This window comes from Scyliorhinus canicula, chromosome 14 (assembly GCF_902713615.1).
Source record: "Scyliorhinus canicula chromosome 14, sScyCan1.1, whole genome shotgun sequence".
NCBI classification, from domain to species: domain Eukaryota; kingdom Metazoa; phylum Chordata; class Chondrichthyes; order Carcharhiniformes; family Scyliorhinidae; genus Scyliorhinus; species Scyliorhinus canicula.
In genome coordinates, this window is record NC_052159.1 from 68,560,968 (window position 1) to 68,585,782 (window position 24,815).

The following is a 24,815-nucleotide window of genomic DNA, read 5'->3' on the forward strand; positions in this document are numbered from 1 at the left end:
CCACCTCCAGTTTCCCCATCAAATAAGGCAGCGTGACAAGATGATGGGCATTAAGCAGCAATGAGGTCTAAGAGAGGCTAATTCACAATGGTGGCAGTGTTTTCAGGAAAGATAGTGAAAATGCTGCAGGATGGATGGAAGATGTGGCAGGCTGCCCTCTGGTTTACACACATGTCTCTGAAAGTGATCTTAGAAGCAATCAGGGCATGGAGAGAATTCCTCTTCCCTAATGGCTGTAGCATCAGAGCAGCCAGCTTCACTAAGTCGTGGCTGCAAACTGCTGAGGTTGTCAGTAGTGGAAGTTCTCAAGGAACTGGATCCAGTGGCAGTAAAGATTCAATAACTTCATGAGATCTGGCAGGTCGTGTGTCATTTCATTATCAGCATCACTGATACTAACTTGCTTTCCCCTAGACTCATTTAACTAATCAAATTTAAATTCCCCAACTGCCATGGTGAGGTTTCGCTTTGGATCAGGTCTCCAGTAACTAGTCCAGGAATATACCTGTTAGCTGGCATCTCATCGTCTGCCCTTGATAGCCTCCCTAATTGTCCAAAGCTCTACCACATGCTTCCTGGATCTTCTATGGTTTACACTAACATGCCATCGCCAAGACATCATATTTAAAATACCTATCCTTGTCTTTCAGTCCCTCCAAGGTTTCATCCAACCCTATCTCCTCAATATTTTCCAGTCCAACATTCTCTCCATTCTATGGCCTCGTGGGTCCTTCTTTTTGCCCCACCATTGGCAGATCTTTCAACTGTCTGACTCTCTGGAGAACTCTCATTCACAAATTTCAAAAGGTCACCAAAGAAGGGGGAAAAAGGAAGGTGCCACTGCTCAGATCTGCTCCTCTTCCCTCACACACAGTAGCTTCCCTCACAGTAGCTTCCCTCACAGACAGCAGCTTCCCTCAGACACGGTAGCTTCCCTCACAGACAGCAGCTCCCCTCAGGCACAGCAGCTCCCCTCAGGCACAGCACCTTCCCCTCAGGCACAGCACCTTCCCCTCAGGCACAGCACCTTCCCCTCAGGCACAGCACCTTCCCCTCAGGCACAGCACCTTCGCCTCAGGCACAGCACCGTCCCCTCAGGCACAGCACCTTCCCCTCAGGCACAGCACCTTCCCCTCAGGCACAGCACCTTCCCCTCAGGCACAGCACCTTCCCCTCAGGCACAGCACCTTCCCCTCAGGCACAGCACCTTCCCCTCAGGCACAGCACCTTCCCCTCAGGCACAGCACCTTCCCCTCAGGCACAGCACCTTCCCCTCAGGCACAGCACCTTCCCACACACACAGCAGCTTCCCTCACACACAGCAGCTTCCCTCACACACAGCAGCTTCCCTCACACACAGCAGCTTCCCTCACACACAGCAGCTTCCCTCACACCCCTCCACCAAGCAGCCAAAGATAGATAAAATGAATATCACTGTGCAGAGCATTGAACCAGTTTGGAGCTTACAAATGAACATCAGATTGGTCTGAATTTGTATTCCAATCCAGTACAGTTTTAATAAACCAGAGAGCAAGTCCCAAAAAAAATCTGTACAGTAGACCAACCGCCATTAGCAAATTCTGAAATGATTACCGTGAACTGGAACAATGCCACCCAACTTCTTAAGAAATACTACTAGGAAACTTAAAGGGAACATCTGCAGACAGTTACAATTAACAGGTTAAATTATAGATTTTCCTGTGTACAACACATAGTGAGAATTTGAATGCAAAATGTATTCTTTTAAGAATTGTAATATTATTCATATTTATTGCCTTTCTAGTGAGCACAGTAACACCAATGAACGATTTTCTATTTTCTAATAAAGTTAAGCTGTGCAGTACAAGATATATATAATAATCTTTATTGTCACAAGTAGGCTTATATTAACACTGCAATGAAGTTGCTGTAGAAAATCCCCTAGTTGCCACACTTGTTCGAGTACACAGAGGGAGAATTCAGAATGTCCAAATGACCTAACAGCAGTTCTTTCGGGACTTGTGCGAGGAAACCGAAGCACCCAGAGGAGACCTACGCAGACACGAGCAGAAGGGGCAGTCTCCGCACAGACAGTGACCCAAGCCGGGAATCAAACCTGGGACCCTGCCGCTGTGAAGTAACAGTGCTAACCACCGTGCTACTACTGTGCAGATATGCTAATCGGAAATGAAGATGGTAAACTATAATGCAATAAATGTTGTGGTGGTGAGTCAAACAGCTCAGGAAGAGTCCAGGTTTGGTCTGTGGTTCATGTTGAGTAGGCTTATGTTTATGATAGCTTTGAATTACTCAGATTGGGGGGGAAAACCATTCTTCGGGTGTCCGAGAAATCTTAATTCAAACTTCACATATGGAGGTCCAGTAAAAACAGGGTGATACATGGCTTTGGTGTGCTCTATGCTAATATCTTCTGTCCAAACTTGCACACAAAAATTGGCCACTTAGGGAAGTTACAAAATTGCTGTAGCTGCAGTGCTAGTGACAACATATCCCAACATACATTAGTATCTCCAGGAGATAACTAGGAGATAACTAAAGAAAATAATCCAACCAGTGATCTATAAAGACATACTTTTTCATTTAAGCATGAGGAAGTATGAAATAGAAGGAAAGATTTATTGGGGTTATGTTTATTAGAAGAGAGGAAATTATGGGGCAATTTGATAGAGGTGCTTAGAATTATGAAGGAATCAGACAGAATAGATGGAAACAGATTGTTGAGAATTAAAGGAAGAGATTTAGAATAGAGAGGAGGAGAAAAATGTTCTTAAAAAGAGAGCCATCAGGCTGTGGAACACATTAGTGGAGTTAATAACTGAAGCAGAAAGAGATCAACATTTAAAAATAGGTTAGATGGGCAGTTGAAGGAAAAAGGGAGAAAAAGAAAGTGGAAATAATGTGGGCATAAAGAGTAGGACAATTGTTCACATCGTGATGAACAATTTAGATTGGCTGAGCAAAATAAATATTTTATTTTTGTAATTCTATGCAACTCCATTACCAACTCCTTCATCATTTCCTGTAGCTTTCCAGATTATGGGGAGCATATTGTTCAAAATCAACTAGAACATCCTACAATACTTGCTGTTCCTCCTTATACTTCCCCTTGTCCTCTCCATTGCCTTTAATAATACTGAGCATTCAATTCACCCCAAATTCCTCAACAGTTCGCCTCTCTAGCACAGCTGTCAGGTTCATGTTGCAATGTCTAAATTGGCTACACTTCCGTGCTTATGTTACATCCTGGTCTCAATCTGTTACATGCTACCAATTTGCAATGTTCGTAAATCTGGATTAATTTTTACATCCATGCCAGTGGTACCCAGCTTTACTTTCCCATCTTATTCATTGATGTGTACAGCTATCGTTTCGAACTGCATGACATTAAAGGCGTGGCTAAACCAAAAATTGCTCCTGGCTTAAATTTGCCATCCTCTTCACTCCAGTAAACACCTTGGGTTGGATTTGGTGTCAGCGGGCTCCTCTGTTTCGCCGCAGCGCACTCACGCCCATGGATTTCCCAACAGCATGGGGATGCTCACAATGGGAAACCCCATTGGCCGGCTGCCGGGATGGAGAATCATGCTGCCAGCGGAGGCTCAACGCACCAGAAAAAGGTGCGGTGGGATGGAGAATCCCACCCCTTGTGCCTCATGCCTCAGTGCCATCTGGCTTGGTGGCTGCTCTTGGGCTAAGCTCACAGGTGTGGAATTTAGTGGACGCCTTGATCCAGAGCTCAGTTTCCTTTTGTACATCCAGTCACTATGACCACATTTATCTCCACAATATCACCTGCTTCAGTCGCTACCTTTCCCCTCTGCCAGAATGTTTTGTTTCCCTTATTCCGCTTCAATTATTCATAATTTGCAAACCATCACAAAATGGAATGACCTGGGTCCTCACCTGCATTAATGTCAGCATCTCCATGACGTCACCAGCGGTATTCCATTTGCTACTTGTCCTTAATTTCTATGCACATCCCTCAACTCTAAGCAATGGTCCACTGTGACAGCTTAACATCCACAGACACATCAACTCCATTTAACAGCTGAACTGGTGCCAAGGTCAGAGCCAGTTACTATGTCCTTGGTAGTGACAATTAATGTTTTAAATATTTTTTGTTTGGAAATCAGAAAACCCAGTTATATGACTAAAAGAATGAAGCTATAAGGTTCCCGGTTTAAAGCAAAATAATTTTACTACTCAAAAATGAGCAAAAGTGAATATATCAATAACGACACTCTCAAGGTGTTTGGGCTCTGTTTTCAGGGGGCGGGATTGGTAGCAGGAGAAGGAAATCCCCTGGGAATCCCAAAATGTGCTTTATGTCAGCAGGATTTCCCGTTCCGAATGCCCTCACCCTCTCGCCATTGATGCAATAGGAATCCAGATGTTTAACATTGGGATCCCCATTTGAATACATTTAAATATAATTATTAGGCCTTTTACCCGATAATCCCCCCCCCCCCCCCCCCCCACCTCATGTGAATCGCGACAGATCTCCCACAACATGCACCCAACGAGCAGTACCAAAGAGGAGTTCAGGTGAGAGATTGGCTAAGGGGGAAGAGTGGCTTCTGGCACTGCACCCTGGCACTGCTCAACAACATGAGAGCCCACTCCACCAGCATGATATAATGGGATCCACCCCTTACTTTCTTTCAGCTATGTGTTGAAAAGCGGTGTTTCGAATTGACAGCTTCCTTGCTGTTTTTCAGTCCCACTGCGTCAGCCTGACCCTTTTTTGAGAAAATTCTGCCCTCTAGTAGTCAGTTATGTTAAAGATATAAAAGTACAATGAACACAGATACTTAAACCAAACTCCTTAACTCAGCTTTCCTTCCACACCCATTTAAGTTACACTCCCCCAAACTCAATTCAGATACTTATCAGAAATTGAACAGTTAATCACTTGGTTTGAGTCACATTCAAAGATTCATGTACAGGCTTTGATTTCTTGGGCCTTCTACTCACTTCCAGCAAGGTTGTCTCTTCAAAACTTTCCCAACCGTCACACAGTTATAAGCTCCCTATTCAACTCAAGTATCACTCGGATCTTAAGTATAGTCACCTCAGATCTGAACGCTCCTGAATCTAATATAAGACTCAAGTTTTATATCGTAAACTGTCTCTCTCTCTCTCTATCTTTCTTCTTAGCTTGACTGTCCCTAGAAGTCCCATTTACTGTCAGGAGCCCTCAGTTAACAGGAGGTTTAAACTCTTTTAGCCAGAACATAGAATTTCAACTGAACATGGTTAGGAAATTGATTGAGTGGCAGGCAATAGAAAGTGGGGATAATGGGCAAGTACTCTAATTGGCAAGAGGTGATGAGCGGTGTACCACAAAAATCTATGTTCGGGCCTCAATTATTCATTAATAACTTGGATGATGGCATAGAAAATCATATATCCAGATTTGCTGATGATACAAAGTTAAGTGATATTGTGGACAGTCTTGATGATAGCATAAAATTGCAAGGAGATTGTAATAACCTACATGGGCTGCTCGGGCAGGGTTGATTGATTTTCCTGTGTGGCTTGAGGAGTATGAGCTCCCCGCTAAAAGGTCAGCCAGTCAGGAACAGACTGACACCGAGAGAGGACCCGGTGAGGTATAATTGGGTCCCAAGTAAATAGTTGTTCTTTTTAAAAAAAAATCCAATTAAAGGGCAATTTATTGTGGCCAATTCACCTACCCTGCACATCTTTGGCTTGTAGGCATGGGGAGAATGTGCAAACTCCACACGGACAGTGACCCGGCGCCAGGATTGAACCCAAGTCCTTGGCGACATGAGGCAGCAGCGTTAACCACTGCACTACCATGCCACCCCAGTTGTTCACGTAAATAACCAAATTTCTTTTGTTTACTCGGATTCCTCGCCTTTATTAAAGAGATATTGACAGACTAGGTGAGTGGGCAAAATTATGTCAGATAGAATTCAATGTAAGCAAGTGTGAGGATAACCATTTTGGACAAAAGAAGGATAAGTACAGTGCATGTCAAACAAGATTTGGGGTTCAGGTGCATAGATCCTTAAAATTCCACGAACAAGTGCAGAAAATAATCAAAAAAGCTAGTGGAATGCTAGCCTTTATATCTATAGGATTGGAGTATCAAGACACAGAAGATTTGCTGAAGCTGTACAAAACTCTGGTTAGGCCCCACTTGGGGTACTATGAGCACTTCTGGGTGCGACACCTTAGGAAGGATATGTTGGTCTTGGGAGAGAGTGGAGCAACCTTGGAGCAATGTAGGTTTACCAAAATGATACCTGGATTACATGGGTGAAGTTACAAAGATAGATTACACAAATTATGCCTGTTTAACTGGAATTTAGTAGGCCAAGGGGTGATCTGATTGAAGTATTTAAGATATTAACAGGGAAAGATAGGGTAGATGAAGATAAACTATTTCCACTGGTTGAAGGTTCTAAAACAGTCTAAAAATTAGGGCGAGAGAGTTTAGCAGAGATGTTAGGAAGCACTTCTTCATTCAAAGGGTGGTAGAGGTTTAGAACTCCCTCCCACAAACAACAGTTGATGCTAGAACAGTTGAAAATTCAATCTGAGATAGATTTTGTTTGGCAAAGATGTTGTATGGGCCCGAAGCAGTATATGGAGTTAGGCCACAGATGAGGCAAGATCTCATTAAATGGCAGGACAGGCTTGAGGGGCTGAATGGCCTACTCCTGTTCCTAAGTTCCTATGTCCTTAAAAGATATGTTCCTTTCAGCAAGCTTGTTCTAAATTAAAACTCTGGGTGGATTTACCTACCAATCCGCCTAGTGTTTTCCGGTGGCGGAGGCAGCCTGCCATCAGGATTTTCTGGTCTCGCCGTTGTCAACGGGATTTTCCGTTGACTGTACCCCTCGCTTCCAGGAAACCCGTGTGTCATCGGTGGGAACGGAATATCCCACTGGCTTAAACAGCCAGTAAATTCTGCCCCCAAACTTTGCTTGATACCAGAACCACATCCACAATCTACTCAACTTTCTTGTTTTTTCCATTATCCATTACTCAGGCAACTTGGTCACATGATCAGTTACTTTAGACAAGCTGATTTTTTGAAAACTTTCAGGAAACCTAATTCCTAAAGGGATCATCACACCAATATGAAATATAGGTTTTCCCCCAAAGCACGTGGGCAATGGTCACAGTATGCTGCTCGCAGTCTGCTGCGGAGTCTTTGAATTCCAATGTTAGAGGATGTTGTTCTGTTTAAACATGGTGTGGGGGTGGGGGGGGGGGGGGAAAGCATTGTGGCACAATGGTTAGCACTGCTGCCTCATGGCACCGAGGTCCCAGGTTGATCCCAGCTCTGGGTCACTGTCCGTGAGGAGTTTGCACATTCTCCCCGTGCTTGCGTGAGTTTCATCCCCACAACCCAAAGATGATTGGCCACGTTAAATTGCCCCTTACTTGTAAAAAATGAATTGGGTACTGTAACTTTAAAAAAAAAACATGGTGGGGGAATTGGATGGGGATAACCAAAGCATAAGGCTTCACTGGCCGGGCTCTGTCCCCATACAGTTTTGTGGACTCACTGAGTAAACATATAGGAAGCTGCTTCCTCTCAAGGAAAAACCAGATAAACTGAATCTCTCCTGCTCAAAAGACAGAAATATAGGACAACCAGTAGGTAGAACAGCCAGCCCGAACAGTATGGGGTATGCTGGCACCAGTTAAATGAGGCAGCACAAGCCACCTCAATCTCACAAAGTTCTCCCTTATACCTGCTAATGAGGAAACACTGTGAAAATACAGAAGATTATGATGAAGATTAGGATGAAGTAACTGATCATGTGACTAGGTTACCACAAAAATAAATACATCTATGTACACTAAATCAATTCCAGGGAATTCAATTTAATAGCACTTTATTTCAATAGTGTCATGAGAGTAACCTGGATATTGTGGCAGTGGCAGTTGCGTTAGTGTAGTGGCCAGTGCTACTGCTGATGCTTTGGCCACTTTATTATGCATGTATGGAGGGGACAGTGTGCTGAGCCAGTATGGTACTTCGAACAACAACAAAGAAAAGTACAGCACAGGAACAGGCTCTCGGCCCTCCAAGCCTGCGCCGATCATGCTGCCTATCTAAACTAAAATCTTCTACACTTCCTGGGTCCGTATTCCTCTATTCCCATCCTATTCATGTATTTGTCAAGATGCCGCTTAAACGTCACTATCGTCCCTGCTTCCACCACCTCCTCCGGCAGCGAGTTCCAGGCACCCACTACCCGCTATGTAAAAAACGTACCTCGTACATCTCCTCTAAACCTTGCCCCTCGCACCTTAAACCTACGCACCCAAACGTAACCTGCACATTTTTGGGCTAGGAGAGGAAATCTGCTCAGGCAAGGGGAGAAAGTGCAAACTTCACACAGTAACCAAAGTCCAGAATCGACCCCAGGTCCCTGGCACTGTGAGGCAACAGTGCTAACCACTTTGCCACTAGAGAGACAGAGAACTGAAAGGATGGTATTTCAGAATTTAGGGCCTAGACAATTGAAGACACAGCCACCAATGACAGAGCAGTTAAAATCGAAGATGCTCAAGGTGGCAGAATTAGATGGGCATAGTTATCTGAGAAGGTTATGGAGCTGGAAGAGTTTAGAGATCAGGAGGGGCCAGGCCATGGAGAGATTTGATAACAAGGATCAGAACTTTAAAATCAAGGCACTGCTTGACCAGAAGCCAGTGGAGGTAAACAAGCACAGGGGCGATAGACAACCAGGACAAGATGGTTGTCAGAATATCACCTCCAAGATGTGACCTGCCTGTTATATGGCAATAAAATCTGTCCCATTATTTCAGCAGGGACATTTTCTGGCTCGCCATCAGTGCCATGCTGTGTCCTTGGCTGTAACTCTTCCTTCTCCAAATGTTTATGGGTTTCCAGGTTTGCAGATTATAATAATACTGGGTACTGATACTGTGGTAGGTTTTACGGTTGAGCACCCAATGATCTGTCCAGACATATGATGGCTTTAAAATGCCGTTAGTGTGTTTATCCGTTGAGTATATGTATCTCACTATACTTCGGACCATTTGTATTACAGTGCTATTCTGGTGTTAGAAATGATCTGAAGGTCAGTTCTAGGTCGACAACTTGTGAAATACTGCTTTCTTCAGAAATTCCTAAACCGGTATGTCTGCATCAATGGCCTTGTAGACAAGGTCAGCTTGCTTCTGGCACTGTCGAAGCAGACTACAACACATCCATTCTATTCCCTGTTCCCCCCCTCTGAATATCAAAGAAGCAGAAGAATCGCCATGAACTTTTCTAAATCCATCATTTTGTTTGGAACAATGATACATTTTACTGACAACAATCTGGGGCGAAAAAAGGTCCAAAAATAAACAAAAAGCCAAACATCAAGCCCATTTCTACACATGTACCAAAGAAAACGGTCCCTTTAAATGTCCAAATGTGCCTTACCCTGATGGCCAGTTTCAGTATTATAAATGCAAGTTTTTAATCTTCTGCTGCATGATATCAGAGACATGTGCTGACCACATACCAAAGGAAAATTCAATTCTCTCAACTGTGGATTGTACCCGAAACGTCTGATGAAATCAAAATAAACATGATCTAAATGCAAATAAAGGAAATACATGCCATTATGTTCAGCTGCTGTGAGCTTCTTGAAATTGTTTCATTTCAAAACTAACAATACAATAACACTATTATAAATCTTGACATGTACACTTCCGCATTTGGATTCACTTAAACCAAAGATTGACGAGTCTGAACATACAGCCATGTTTAGCAGATTTGCAGCTGGGAACAAACTGTCATAGAAAATTTGTTCCTTTTTTCTATGTCTTGGTAAAAAAAAATGGGTAAGAAATGTTAAGATTCAGTGAAGGGCAAATCTGAACACAATTTTAAGAAGTTTTGATCAACTCTTAAAACATTTTCTTCACACTCTTAAACAACTGAAGTGTTCATCAAAATTAAACAAATAAAGTGAATGCATGTATTGTGTTAACAAAATGCAACTTACATAATTTTGCAAAAGCAACAAGGTAACACAAATATACATAGATCCTTGAACCTTAAAGCACAATCACTTTAGGAAACACCTTTTTCTCTTTAAACTTTCTGCTGATCTGCTGGGTTACTTGAAAGGCAACACAGTATTAACTTCCCACATCCTATGGGAAACATCCTTTTTGAGCTAAATATAAAGTCATTGTGCAGTGCTATTGTAAACAAAAGAAATAAAATCACACTTAGACCACTGGTAACCTTAAATCACTGAAATCATTTTTGATTTTCAGTTCATTCATTTTACCTTTCACAAAACAAGTATTCTTTTCTTTTCACCTTCAAGTACGTGGAGAAACCGATTTTTCAGTTTGCAGCAAAAAAGAACAGACCATTCCTTATTCTGACGAGCACAGTCGAATCCAGCCCAGCCTAGCAAGCTGATGCTGAAGTGACCACAGAGCAAAAATCTGTTAGGCTAAGGATGAGTCACAGAGAATGGAACTTTTATTAGTCATCGAAGAAATCCTATGTTAGGAGTGTTGACAACAAGCATTAAATAATGCTGACAGAACTGGGAATGTTTTTAATTTAAGAAAGTACTTTTCAGGCTGCGATAGATTGCAAACAGATGTCTGCATGATGTGTGCCATGAAGAATTTAATAACTCAGCAGTTGGTTTCCATTAAAAAAAAACCAGGAACAGATTCGCAATTGGAAATGAATTTTCCTTGAACGTACTGATTTCAGAAAAACAACCCTTTTTGTGATTTTTCTGATTTTGCTTAACTGATGTCTTTCATTAACTTTCAACTATACACACAGTTGATGATACCTACACGAAGGTAATCACATGGGGAGGAACTTTTGTTCAAGGAACCTCTAGAAGCAGCGCTACATGAACAATGTTTCCCTCTGATCTGCCTCTTTTAATTCAAATTACCCGATAATTCAACACAGTTCTCATTTGGCCACAAAATGACGTAGCATTATTGGGTTAGATCAGGTCAAATGGGACATTTAATCACGTTGTGGGCTTCACTTTGAATGGCGAGGTCTCTAGCTTCTCTGAAAATGGAACATGCAGATCCTAAAACTTAGTCAGCCCTATAGATCAACAGATAACATGTACATTATTGTCACTGGGTAGCATGTTAATTTTAATAATTCTTGGATTAGTTGGGATATCCTGCATATTTAATAAACATACTGGAAAGATAGGCAACACTTTCATAGGGTCAGGACTGTATTGCTGATTAATATAGAAACTATTGACTGCAGAATTATGTTACATCAGTGAGAGTCGCTATGCTTTAATTATGCAAGGAGAGAAAAGAAGGGTCATACAATGTGCTTTTCACTTGATGGTAATTTACAGTTTTGACAAAGTATTTTAATGGTGAATTAAATATAGATTCAAAGGGACATGCCTACCAAAAAAAAATATTTTGCTTTAGCACTGTTACTTTATTTACAGTTAGAAATGCCAAGAAAAATGAATAATGTCTCCCAAACAATGTTATGTACAAGTAATGATACAACATCACTAATAAACAAGCAAAGTATCGCAAATGGTGGAAATCTGAATTACAAACAGGGAAAACTGGAAGCACTTTGTAGGCCTTGCAGCATCCTTGGAGAGAGGAACAGAGTTAATTGGCCGGATTTCACATCTCTGGAAGGGTGAAGGAGGCGGAAAATGGTTCAGCACCATGAACCAAGTGCCAGCTGCCCAATTAGCAGCTGCCAAGAGGGAAAGCGGTCATGAGTTTTGTGAAGGGGGCTCCGCACCAATTGGCCATGTAGAATAAAAATGTTCAGAAAAAGAATCAAGAGTCTACTTTTTAAACTCTATTTCTCTTTCCATGGGAATGGAAATTCAATCTGCCCATTTCCAGCAATATCATCTTCACCACAGACCAAAATATATGAATGTGGTTTGTGCCACCCCCCCCTCTCCCCCCCCCCCCCCCCCCCCCCACTGGAGTTCCTCACACCACAGCCCCTCCTCCATCAACTCTTGCTCCCACTTTATCTCAATCCCCTCCAATGATGTCTTCTCTGTTCCCATAATTGTCGACACCACTCCCCTCCCCCTGTTATCAGCACCTCCGCCAACAGCGTGGGGTCCAGCGCTACCAGAAAGCTCTGTATATACTTCTTAGCAAAACCTCGGACCTGCATACACCTAAACAATTACCCTGCCCCAACCCACATTTCGCCCCCAGCTCCTCCAGTCCTGCAAATCAGCCCCCCCAGAAACAAATGTTTTAGTGCCCTAACACACTTCTCCTCCCATCTCCGAAAACTTCCATCCCACTTCCCTCCGAAAACTCCCATCCCACTTCCCGAGGCGTGACAGATTTTAACACTACTTGGGTTGGGACGTGAGGAGTGGAGGAAAGCAAGGGACTATGGTAGAGTGGGAGGTAGTAACGATTGACCCAAAAGATATGCTGTTAGGTGAATTGGACATTCCAAATTCTTCCTCAGTGTACCCGAACAGGTGCCAATGTGGTGACCAGGGGATTTTCATAATAACTTCATTACATTGTTAATGTAAGCCTAATTGTGACACGAATAAAGATTATTATTGAAAGACCAAACAATCTTGTTTCAGAACAAGTGGGGCAGTAATGGGGCAATAAACTAAATATGGGACCAGAGGAGCAGAAAATAACAACATTCTGTAAAGTTGTTGGTCAGTTTGTGTTGGCTCACCAAGTTGGCATATATGAGATTAAAAATAGAAAATGCTGGAAATACTCAGCAGGTCTGGCAGCATCTAGAGAGAGCGAAACCCAGTTAACGTTTCAGGTCAAACACCTTTCATCGGAACTGGGAAAAGTTAGAAAGATTTGTCATGAAACCCTTTGTCATCAAGAGGAACACTTTCATGTCAGCAATTGAAAGTGGGGCTTGAAACAAATGGCACACAAGACCCAGACTCGGAGGTCCAGCGAACCTGATATTTGACAGCATGGGGATGGGACTGGATTTGTAAATGAGCAGAAACTGAACTAGGGAGAGGCATTTAATTTCAGCAGCCATTTAAAGATTTTTGCTGCTCCCGATATCTTTCTGAAGCACAAATAGATCCTGGAGACATAAATACTGCCGGAGGGCAATCTAGCAACAGGTGTAGCCTCTGGCTCTCTTGGGCACCCCCTCAGTTGATGCATTAGTACATCTCCATGTTGAACACCACTTGGAGGAAGTTTTGGGGATCACATGGGCCCAGAATGCACTCTGGATGGGGGACTTTAAAGCACATCACTAAGTGTGGCTTGGTAGGACCATGGTAGCTGAATGCTAAAGGATATGCCTGCTGGATTGCCACAGCGGCAGGTGGTGAGTAAGCTAAAAAGGGGGAAAAACATATTTGACCGCATGCTCACTAACCTGCCTATTGCTGGTGCATCTGTCCATGCAGCTCCAGCAACACTCATGAAGCTCAACACCATCAGGACAAAGAAACCCATTTGATTGGCACCCCTTCCCAAACATTCACTCCCTGCACCACGGACACACAGCAACAGCATGAGGACCATACCGAGTGTAATTTGTAAAATAGAATTTGTATAGGGGCAGCACGGTAGCATTGTGGATAGCACAATCGCTACACAGCTCCAGGGTCCCAGGTTCGATTCCCCACTGGGTCACTGTCTGTGCGGAGTCTGCACATCCTCCCCGTGTGTGCGTGGGTTGCCTCCGGGTGCTCCGGTTTCCTCCCACAGTCCAAAGATGTGCAGGTTAGGTGGATTGGCCATGATAAATTGCCCTTAGTGTCCAAAATTGCCTTTAGTGTTGGGTGGGGTTACTGGGTTATGGGGATAGGGTGGAGGTAGTGGAGGGTGGAGATAGGGTTGACCTTGGGTAGGGTGCTCTTTCCAGGAGCCGGTGCAGACTCGATGGGCCGAATGGCCTCCTTCTGCACTGTAAATTCTATGAAACCATCTACAAGATCCACTGTAGGAATGCACCAAGGCTTCTTCACACTTTCTAAACCCACAACCACTACCATCCAGAAGGGCAAGAGCAGCAGGCATATGGGAACACAATCTCCTGGAAGCTCCCCTCCAAATCATTCACCATCCTGACTTGGAAATATATCGCTGTTTCTTCACTGGCACTGGGCCTAAACCCTAGAATTCCCTCCCTAACAGTGCTGTGGATGTACCAACATTTCTTGAACTGCTGCAGTCAATGTTGAGAACTCCCCATCACCTTCAGCAGGGCAATTCGGGATGGGCAATAAATGTGGCCTAGCCAGCAAAGCCCACATCCCTTGAATGAGTAAAAAACTTAGAAGAACACAAAGTAATTGGGAAGGGTCAGCATAGTTTTGTGAAAGGGAAATCAGGTTCTTCACAGGAATGCATTCAGAGCCAGGTTTCTGGCATCACGAGCAGCTCAGCTGTACAGGAGGGGAGGAAGAAAAGGGGAAGAGCAATAATGATATGGGATTTGTTAGTTAAGGGAACAGGCAAGTATTTCTGTGGCCGTAGATATGATTCCAGGATGGTATGTTCCCTCCCTGGTGCCAGAGTCAAGGATGATGTCACAGAGCAACTGCATGATAGTCTTCCGGGGGGGGGGGGGGGGGGGGGGGGGGTGATGATCAGCCAGGGGTTGTGGTTCACATTGGTACCGATGACTTGGGTAGGAAGGGGAACGGGAGCTAGGTGGAAAATTAGCAAAGTAGGACCTCAAATTAGTAACCTCCGGATTACTCCAATTGCCATTTGAAAGTGAGCATAGAAATGGGAGGATATGGCAGTATGGCTGTAAAGATGGTGCAAGGAGGGCTTTCGATTCCTGAGATACTGGGACTGCCTCTGGGGAAGATGGCACTGGTACAAGTTGGAGGAATCGCACCTGAACAGAGCAGGGACGGAGATCCCTTTGTGGCATTTTGCTAGTGCTCGGTAGGGGTGTGGGAACTACAAGGAAATATTAGGCAGGAATACCAGGATGCATTAAATACTGGGAGGGACAGAAACCATTAATATATATAATAGTAAGTTGAAGTTGGAGTAAGGGAGAAAGTACTGATGTCTAAATTAGGGTCACTGTGCATTTATGTGAATTCACAAAGTATAATGACTAAGATTGGGGAGTTACAAGTGCAGCTTGTGATGTGGAAATATGATGTCATGGTGATAACCAAGACCTGGCTCAAGGAAGGGCATGACTAGGTGTTAAATATTCCTGGGGAAAAGGTGTTCAGAAAACAAAGGAAAGGAGGGGTGGCGGTATTGGTTAAGGAGAGCATTGCAGTACTGAAAAACGAGGATGCCCCAGAGAATTCAAGGACAGAATCAATTTGGTTAGAGCCAAGAAACAAAATGGATGCAGTGCGTGGGTTTCCTCCGGGTGCTCCGGTTTCCTCCCACAGTCCAAAGATGTGCAGGTTAGGTGGATTGGCCATGATAAATTGCCCTTAGTGTCCAAAATTGCCCTTAGTGTTGGGTGGGATTACTGGGTTATGGGGATAAGGGTGGAGGTGTTGGCCTTGGGTAGGGTGCTCTTTCCAAGAGCCGGTGCAGACTCGATGGGCCGAATGGCCTCCTTCTGCACTGTAAATTCTATGATAATTCTATGAAATCTTTTGGTATAGCCCATAGACCACCAACTAGTGAGAAGGATGCAGAAGAACAAATCTGCAGGAAAATTACAGAGAGATGCAAACATTATAGAGTAATTATATTGGGGATTTTAATTACAAAAATGTAGACAGGAACTGTGGTAGTGTAAAGGGCGGAGAGGGCCAAACGCTCCGAGATTATGTCCAAGAAAATGTTCTATGTCAGTGTGTCCAATCCAATAAAAGGCACTGATGGACCTTGTTCTTGTAAATGAGGTGGGCCAAGTAGATCAAGTGTCAGTGGGGGATCATTTAGCAGACAATGATCATTGTATTGAAGGTTTAGGATGATGATAGAAAAGTATAATAGGCAATTAATATAAAAATAATTAACTGGGAGACAGATGACTTCAATGAGGCAAGAATGGAGCTAGGCTGGTTAGACTGGAACAAAAGGTTAACTGGAAAAACTGTAGCTGAACAATTGGTTATCTTCAAAGCAGAAATGGTCCAGACATAGTCAAAGAGTATTCCCTGAAAAGGGAAAGGTAAAGCAAACAAATCCAGCGTACCTTAAATGAAAAAGGAGATAGAAATTAAGGTAAGAGGAAAAAAAGTATGCTTATGGATAAAGAATACAGTTGAGAAACAAGATAAATACAGAGGCTCAGAGGAGAGGTGAAACACAGAGAAATGAAAAGGGATTATGAGAAAAGACTGGTAGCCAACATAAAGGGAAACCCCAAAGTTGTCTGTCGGCATATAAACCGTAAAAGAGTGGCAAAAGGAGGAGTTGGGCCAAATAGGGATCTAAAAAGGAATTTACACAAGGAGGCTGGGGGCACAACGGAGATATTAAATGAAAACTGCTACCCAGAACATGTTGAGAGATGAAAAAACTGTGTCCCTAGAATGGTTTAAAATTGATAAAGAGGAAGTGCTGAATAGACTGTTGGTACCGAAAGCTGACAAGGAATCAGGACTGGATGAGATGCATCCAAGGATTTTGAAGGAAGTGAGAATGGAAATTGCAGGGGCGCTGGCCATAATCTTCCAGTCTTCCCTCACCTTAGGGGAGGTGCCAGAGGACTGGAGAATTGTTCAAAAAAAGGTTGTAAGGATAGCCCCAGCAATTACAGACCAGTCAATTTAATATCAATGGTGGGCAAGCTTCTGGAAGCAATTATTCAGGATAGAATTAGTAGCTACATGGAAAAAAGTGTGCTGATTAGGAAGAGCCAGCATGGTAATTCTAAAGGGGAAATCATATTTAACTGAAATGCTGTAGTTTTTTGAGGAGACAACAGAAAGGGTTGATGGGGGTAATGCTGTTGATGTGGTGTACATGGACATTCAGAAGGCATTCAATATAGTGCCACATGACAGACTCGTGAGAAAAGTTTTAGTTCATGGAGTAAAAGAGATAATAGCAATGTGGATACAAAATTGGCTGAATAATAGAAAGCAATGAGTAATAGCCAATGGATATTCCCCAGGGGTCAGTATTTGGATCTTTGCTTTTCCTGATGTATATTAGTGACCTAGATCTTGGTGTGCAGGGGACAGTTTCAAAGTTTGTGGATGACACAAAACTTGGAAGTATTGTAAACTGTGAAGAGGACAAAGTAGAACTTCAAAAGGGCATAGACAAGTAGATGGATTGGACAGATAGGTGGCATATGAAGTTCAATGTAGGGAAGCTCAATGTAGGGGTAGCATGGTAGCACAGTGGTTAGGAGGTTGGAGGGGTGATGGCTGGGGGTCCTATAAGGAAGGGGGTGCTGTAATGGGGCTTGGGGGGGCCTGAAGAGTGGGAACCCCCAGAGACCCCATAGTGGGGTGTCTGGGGGAGTGTCCATGTCTGTGGGGGATGATATTGCCCATGGGTGGGGGGGTTTAAGCTCACAGAGATCTGAGCACCTTTCAAAATAGTGGCCTAATCTCGGAGTTCAGCTCCCCAGTGCTAAAAAAAATTCTAAGTGCGGTGAGAAACTCCCCAGGGCCCAAAAAAGTGAGAAGCGTCATTGAATAGCGGCGGGAAACTCTCTGAAAAACTGACAAATCAACTTAGAAATTTTGGGGGGGAAATTGCATCCCATGTCTCTATATACCAACCTCATCTCACTGTGCCACCATCAACTTTAAAGGAATTTTGCAAACACCTGCTTTAGCTCGCTGAACCCATCTGAACTGTAGCTAATCCATGAAGAAACCCTCACTGGATTCTGACTAACAAATGAACTGTGGTGCTTTTTCTTTCAAGTTATTCATAGTTGTAAAGACCCTCTTTCCTTTCTTCTTATTGTGTGCTTTTGCATGAATATGATGTTGCAACCATTTCCAGGGTTGAAATGTGTGAATAAACTATACTTCCGATTTAATGCTCAAGAGAATTTGCTACGAGTTACTTTAAAAATTGACTCTCACAAACTGGGTTTGGAGAAACACACTGGTCTATTTCAAATATTAAAACACTTTTGTTTATGGACAGATGGTGAGAAAATAAAGGATTTCAGTTTTGTCTCCCTCCCCTGTCCGTAACACCTCTTATTTTTTTTACAATTCTTGTTTTGGACTGGAGTTAGTCACTCTGAAAATGTATTGTGCAATTCAATTGTTTAATGATCATGGTTGCCCAGATCTTTTACTTTGAGTTTACTAATTAAGCCTGCCTCATTACACAATACTCGATCTAAAATAGCTTGATACCTGGTTGGTTCCACAATGTATTGCTGCAGGAAACTGTCCCAAAAGAAGTCCACTAACACATCTTTGCCAATTTAATTCATTCAGTCGAAATGAAGATTAAAATCATCCACAATTATTACATTTCCTTTGCTACAAGCACAATTAATGTATTGTTTAATGCCCTGTCGAAAGTATAACTACTGTTGGGGTGGAATATAAACTACGCCAACTAATGTTTTATGGCTCTTGCAATTTCTAATTTCCACTTCACTAATTCCACCTCCTGAACTTCTGAGTAGAGATCCTTTCTCTCCACTGCCCTTGTCATTGTTTACTGTCAAGGCTATAACCCCCCCCCCCCCAATCATTTATATCTTTGAAATGGTGTGCACATTGGAATATTTATTTCCTAAACTTGTTCACCTTACAACCATGCTGCTGTAATGACAATTTGATCTGAACCATTTATTTCTGTGTGTGAGACTAGTTCCTCAATCTTATTGCAGATTCTTTGTGCATTCAGATACATAAGAACATAAGAACTAGGAGCAGGAGTAGGCCATCTGGCCCTTCGAGCCTGCTCCGCCATTCAATGAGATCATGGCTGATCTTTTGTGGACTCAGCTCCACTTTCCGGCCCGAACGCCATAATCCCGTTTTTCTTCAAAAAGCTATCTATCTTTACCTTAAAAAACATTTAATGAAGGAGCCTCAACTGCTTCACTGGGCAAGGAATTCCATAGATTCACAACCTTTTGGGTGAAGAAGTTCCTCCTAAACTCAGTCCTAAATCTACTTCCTCTTATTTTAAGGCTATGCCCCCTAGTTCTGCTTCCACCCGCCAGTGGAAACAACCTGCCCGCATCTATCCTTTCTATTCCCTTCATAATTTTAAATGTTTCGCTAAGATCCCCCCTCATCCTTCTAAATTCCAACGAGTACAGTCCAAGTCTACTCAACCTCTCCTTGTAATCCAACCCCTTCAGCTCTGGGATTAACCTCGTGAATCTCCTCTGCACACCCTCCAGTACCAGTACGTCCTTTCTCAAGTAAGGAGACCAAAACTGAACACAATACTCCAGGTGTGGCCTCACTAACACCTTATACAATTGCAGCATAACCTCCCTAGTCTTAAACTCCATCCCTCTAGCAATGAAGGACAAAATTCCATTGGCCTTCTTAATCACCTGTTAACCAACTTTCTGTGACTCATGCACTAGCACACCCAGGTCTCTCTGCACAGCAGCATGCTTTAATATTTTATCGTTTAAATAATAATCCCGTTTGCTGTTATTCCTACCAAAATGGATAACCTCACATTTGTCAACATTGTATTCCATTTGCCAAACCCTAGCCCATTCACTTAACCTATCCAAATCCCTCTGCAGACTTCCAGTATCCTCTGCACTTTTCGCTTTACCACTCATCTTAGTGTCATCTGCAAACTTGGACACATTGCCTTTGGTCCCCAACTCCAAATTATCTATGTAGATTGTGAACAATTGTGGGCCCAACACGGATCCCTGAGGGACACCACTATCTACTGATCGCCAACCAGAGAAGCACCCATTAATCCCCACTCTTTGCTTTCTATTAATTAACCAATCCTCTATCCATGCTACTACTTTACCCTTAATACCATGCATCTTTATCTTATGCAGCAGCCTTGTCAAAAGCTTTCTGGAAATCCAGATATACCACATCCATTGGCTCCCCATTATCCACTGCACTGGTAATGTCCTCAAAAAATTCCACTAAATTAGTTAGGCACGACCTGCCCTTTATGAGCCCATGCTGCGTCTGCCCAATGTATCATCTGCAGAGCGTTTATAAAAAACCCACTATATTCCACATGGATATTACTCATTGATTAAACCGGATTTGTTCCTGCCTACTCTGCCCATATTTATCCACATCACAGCATTGTACTATTCCCACGACTTTCCCTTTGGATTTCAATATCTCCCTTCACCTGAACCCTCTGAGTTTTAAGCCCCATCTACAATTCTAGTTATAAAATTTGCCAGAACACGTGTCTAGTCCAGTTTAATTGGAGCCCATCCTAACAGAATAGCTGCCTTTTCCCCCATGTACTATGCCAGTATCACATATTGGGCCTCAGGAAAGGAGCTGGGGGTGGAAATCAGAGAAAGGTGTTTGTGTGAGGATAAGCGTGTTTGTATGAGGATGTATGAGAGGATGAGTGAAAGAGGTGTGTGTGTGTGTGAGAACATGAGACAGAAATATGAGCACAGGGACGATAGCAGTGCTGATGTCCAATATGGGAATTAGCTTTCCAGCATCATTCCTCTCATTAAAAAATGACAAATAAAATAACTTTTGAATTATCAACAGATTACCCACTCCCAAGGTGGTTACTATTTCCTGGAGAGTGGCTTATCATGGGTTGTGAGGGTGTGTGTGACTGCGTGCATCCTCCTAATATATGCATAAATATAGCTGGAGAAGACTGCTTTACATTTGATTTTTGTGTTCACACCTATATCACAGCCAAAAAAGGGTGTCAACATTATAAGAATGCTTGGGGTTCCCTGATGCTCTTCGGAGAACATTAGGGATTCCATGGCTTGAAAACTGTGGGAAATCCTGGTATGGAAGCCTGGTTAGAGCGCACCTGGGTACTGTGTGCAGTTTTGGTCCGCTTATCTCAAAAGGATTTTATTGCCATAGAGCGAGTGCAACAAAGCTCCACCAGTCTTGTTTCAGGAATGGCAGGATTGTCTTATCAAGAGAGATTGGGGAAACTGGGCCTGTATTCTCTAGCGTTCTAAAGAATGAGTGGTGATCTCATTTGAAACCTACAAAATACTAAAGGAATAGACAGGGTAGATACAGGTAAAATGTTCCCTTTGATTGGGGAGTCTAAAACAAAGGTGCATAATTTCAAAATAAGTGAGAAGCCACTTAGAGCCGAGATGAGGAAATTTCTTTACACCGAGGGCTGTGAAACTTTGGAATTCTCTACCCTGGAGAGCCCTGGGAGCTCAGTCAGAGTATGTTTAAGGTAGAGATTGACAGATTTCTGATTAACAATAAAATAGAGGGCAGCATGGTGGCCTAGTGGTTAGCACAACCGCCTCACGGCGCTGAGGTCCCAGGTTCGATCCCGGCTCTGGGTCACTGTCCGTGTGGAGTTTGCACATTCTCCCCGTGTCTGCGTGGGGTTCGCCCCCACAACCCAAAAATGTGCAGAGTAGGTGGATTGGCCACACTAAATTGCCCCTTAATTGGAAAAAATAATTGGGTAATCTAAATTTATAAGAAAAAAACAATAACATAGTGTTATGGAGATATAGTGGGTAAATGGCATTGAAGTGTCCAATCAGCCGTAATCTATTGAATTAAGCAGGAGTGATGGGCTGGATATTCTACTCTTGTTCCCAACAATACAGAGATGATTACTTTTGAAGTTCTGCATTTTAAGTTGGAACCCATTCCTCAAACTCTCCCAGTTGAAAATCATTCCTAGTTCTATTAATGTGGTTGGTTCCTATGTGGACCACAACTAGATCCTGCCCCTCTCACTCCACTTGTCTCCAACCATTGGATGTCTTAACCCTGGCACTGGGTAGGCAACACAGCATTTGTAATTCTTGATTATGGCTGTAAAGAACAATCTCTAACCCCCTGACTATACTGTCCCTTATCACCACCAAACTCCTTTTCACTCCTCACAATTGAATGACTTCCTGCATTACAGTGCCATAGTCAGGTTGCTCAACTACCCTGCAGTCTTTGCTCATCTACATGGCTAACAAAAACTCCCTTGTCGGTCATGTAGATGAGAGTTTAGGCTCCCCCTTCACTAGGTGTTGGATCCCCATACCTGCTTCTTAGTCAAGCCACCCTGTTCCTGACCATTGATCAACTCTAACGTTCTACCTAACCCAACGGCTGCAACTCCCACCTGGAACAAAGTGTCTTAACTTTCCTCATCCCTGATGCTCTGTAATATCTGCAACTCAGACTCCAACTCAGCAATTCGAGCTGAAGTTGTTCAAGCTGCAGACACTTAGGACAGATAGGGTTGCCTTTGATTGTAATGCACACTACCATCCCTGACATATATAACGTTAATTAAGTCAATTAGTCACTAATTTAGTTAAAGTAATAGCAAGTTAGAATCCCCATGCTTGCAGTCAAAAGAACTCATCAGCTACTGGAGGTTTGGAAACAAACCGTACAAAAAGCAGTACTTCTTCCCTCTCTGCACCAAATTTCTGACCTAGCACCCTGTCCTCTGACCACTGTTTGGTAGCAAAACTTGTTTACTTTTATAGAATTGATGAGTTTACACCCAAGTTGAAACTGCAGTAATCTTTCTGCTAGAGTAATTAACACCTGATACAGTCAATCACTTTCAGCGGATTGAGGATTAATCTAAATTACAGTTTAAGAAATACTTACCAAAGAGATCCCACCTGCACATTTAGCACTCGGTTCATGAAGCACTCCATCTGCAGATCACTCTGTGCTTACTCTTTCTTTGCAACCATTGTTACAAAATTAACAGATAATATTTGTGCTTCCAATCGACAGCAATGCTTCACTCCATGTTTGCATTTTTCAATAATTATTTTTATTGTTACAATGGTCAAAAATGCAGTAGAAGCAAAGGTAACATTTTAGGGATGTATGAAGCCAATTCTCATACTTCATCATACCTGTATTAAATATATTCATGATTTCTCAGTTAAAACTGTTGGGTGAACAAATATATGAAAGACACATCCTTTTGTTTATTTACGATATCCATTACCACTTCTTCAGCTTTTATGCTATGAAACTTTGTTGTATAATCTCTCCTGCCCATCTCACACCTTTTCCTTCATTTCCCATTTCACTTGCTCAAACTTTCCTCTAACTTTCTTCAATTCTGAAAATTAACCCGGAAGTTAACCGTTTTCATCCACAAATTCTGCCTGACCTGTACATATTTCCAACATTTTCTGTTTTTACTTCAATTTCCAGCATCTGTAGTATTTTGCTTCTGTATATGAGCATCACCATCACATATTTGTCACACACTATTGCACCATTTGCCTTTTTTTAGACACTGCTAGTTATTCACAACTAAATTCTGCTGCATCCGTTCCTTCCAATATTAGCAGAAATTCCTCCTGCAACCTTTTTAAAATCAAAGATTGGTTAATAAAATTTAGACTTAAGGACAGAAAACAGCAAGTTGCGGTAAATAGTTGTTTCTCAGACTAGATAAGAGTAGACAGTGGTGCTCCCGTAGGTTCAGTGCTAGGACCGTTTTTATATGTGTGTGTATATGACTTGCATATTGGAGTACAGTAAAATTTTAAAATTGCCAATGATACCAAACTTGGAAGTGTAGCAGTGAGGATGATACCAGTTGACCGCATCTGGATATAGATAAGCTGGCAGAATGGGCAGACAAGTGGCAAATGGAATTTAGTAGACAAAGTGTGAGGTGTTACATACGGGCAGAAGGTAAAGGAACCGGCAACAAAGACTATATGGTACAGTACTAAAGAGTGTTTAGGAACAGAATGACAGGGGGTGGGGGGAGGAAGAGTTCACAGGCGTAGGTTTTTGAAGGTGTTAGCAAAATATATGGAATCTTGGGCTTCCAAAATAGTGACATTGAGTTAAAAAAAAGTGGAAGGCTGAATTTGTATGAAGCTCCAGTTAAGCCATAGCTAGAAGATTGTGTCCAGTTCTGTCACTACACTTTAGGAAGGATGTGCAGGTCTTTGAGAGGGTGCAGAGGAGGTGGACCAGAACTGATCCAGGGAGAAGGGATTTTAGCGAGAAGGCTGTGATAGAGAAGCTGGGTTTTATCTATTTGGTGCAAAATAAATTGAGGGGAGATTTGCTCATGGTATTATGACAGGTTTAAGATGGACAAAGAAAAGGTGACAGTGAAAGGTCTAAGTGGCACAGATTTAAGGTTTAAAGGGGAATCATTTTTTTTGAGTGCTAATGATCTGGAACTTGCTACCTACAAGAGTGGTGGAAACAAAGATGATGAATGATTTCAAAAGGAAACTGGATGGGCACTGGAGGTACAGGGCTATGGGGGATAGAGCGAGCAAAGGGATTGATTAAGTTGCTCCAAAAAGAGCCATGATGGATTTGTTGGCCCAATGGCATCCGGCCAAATGGCATCCTTCTGCACTGTATGTTCTATGTTCAGCATCACAGCTTTAACTCAATTTATCCAATCAATCTTTTCTCCAACTTTAATCATCACAGCGTATCCTCAGCTGCAGGCCATTGCTTATATTTCTAAATGAAAAGAATTCTCAATTACAGTTATTTTAATAATTATCTTTCAAAAGATCAGTACAAATAACTGAAGGAACACCAGAAAATCCGGATTGGCTTGTTAAATACCTGTGGGACAAAAATCCCTGATGCATTTTTGAAACAATTGCAAATTATATGTGGGTGGTTAGATTGTGCTGAAGTTAGGTGCAGAAATTATGCTTTTTTCAATATCATGATCCTATGCCCCACCTTCAAACTTGAAGCTAGTCATATCAGGTTTTTTAA

At 42.6% G+C, this 24,815-nt stretch overlaps 1 protein-coding gene across 1 annotated transcript in view; it reads right to left on the reverse strand.

Annotated features, from left to right (window-relative positions):
* The window catches only part of ecrg4a (ECRG4 augurin precursor a), a 40,787-nt gene extending 30,302 nt beyond the window's left edge, over nt 1-10,485 (reverse strand). Inside the window, exon 1 of the mRNA XM_038819193.1 lies at nt 10,302-10,485. The gene's annotated coding sequence lies outside the window, so the exon portion shown is untranslated. The remainder of the gene's footprint in view (nt 1-10,301) is intronic.
* Between the last annotated feature and the right edge of the window lie 14,330 nt (nt 10,486-24,815).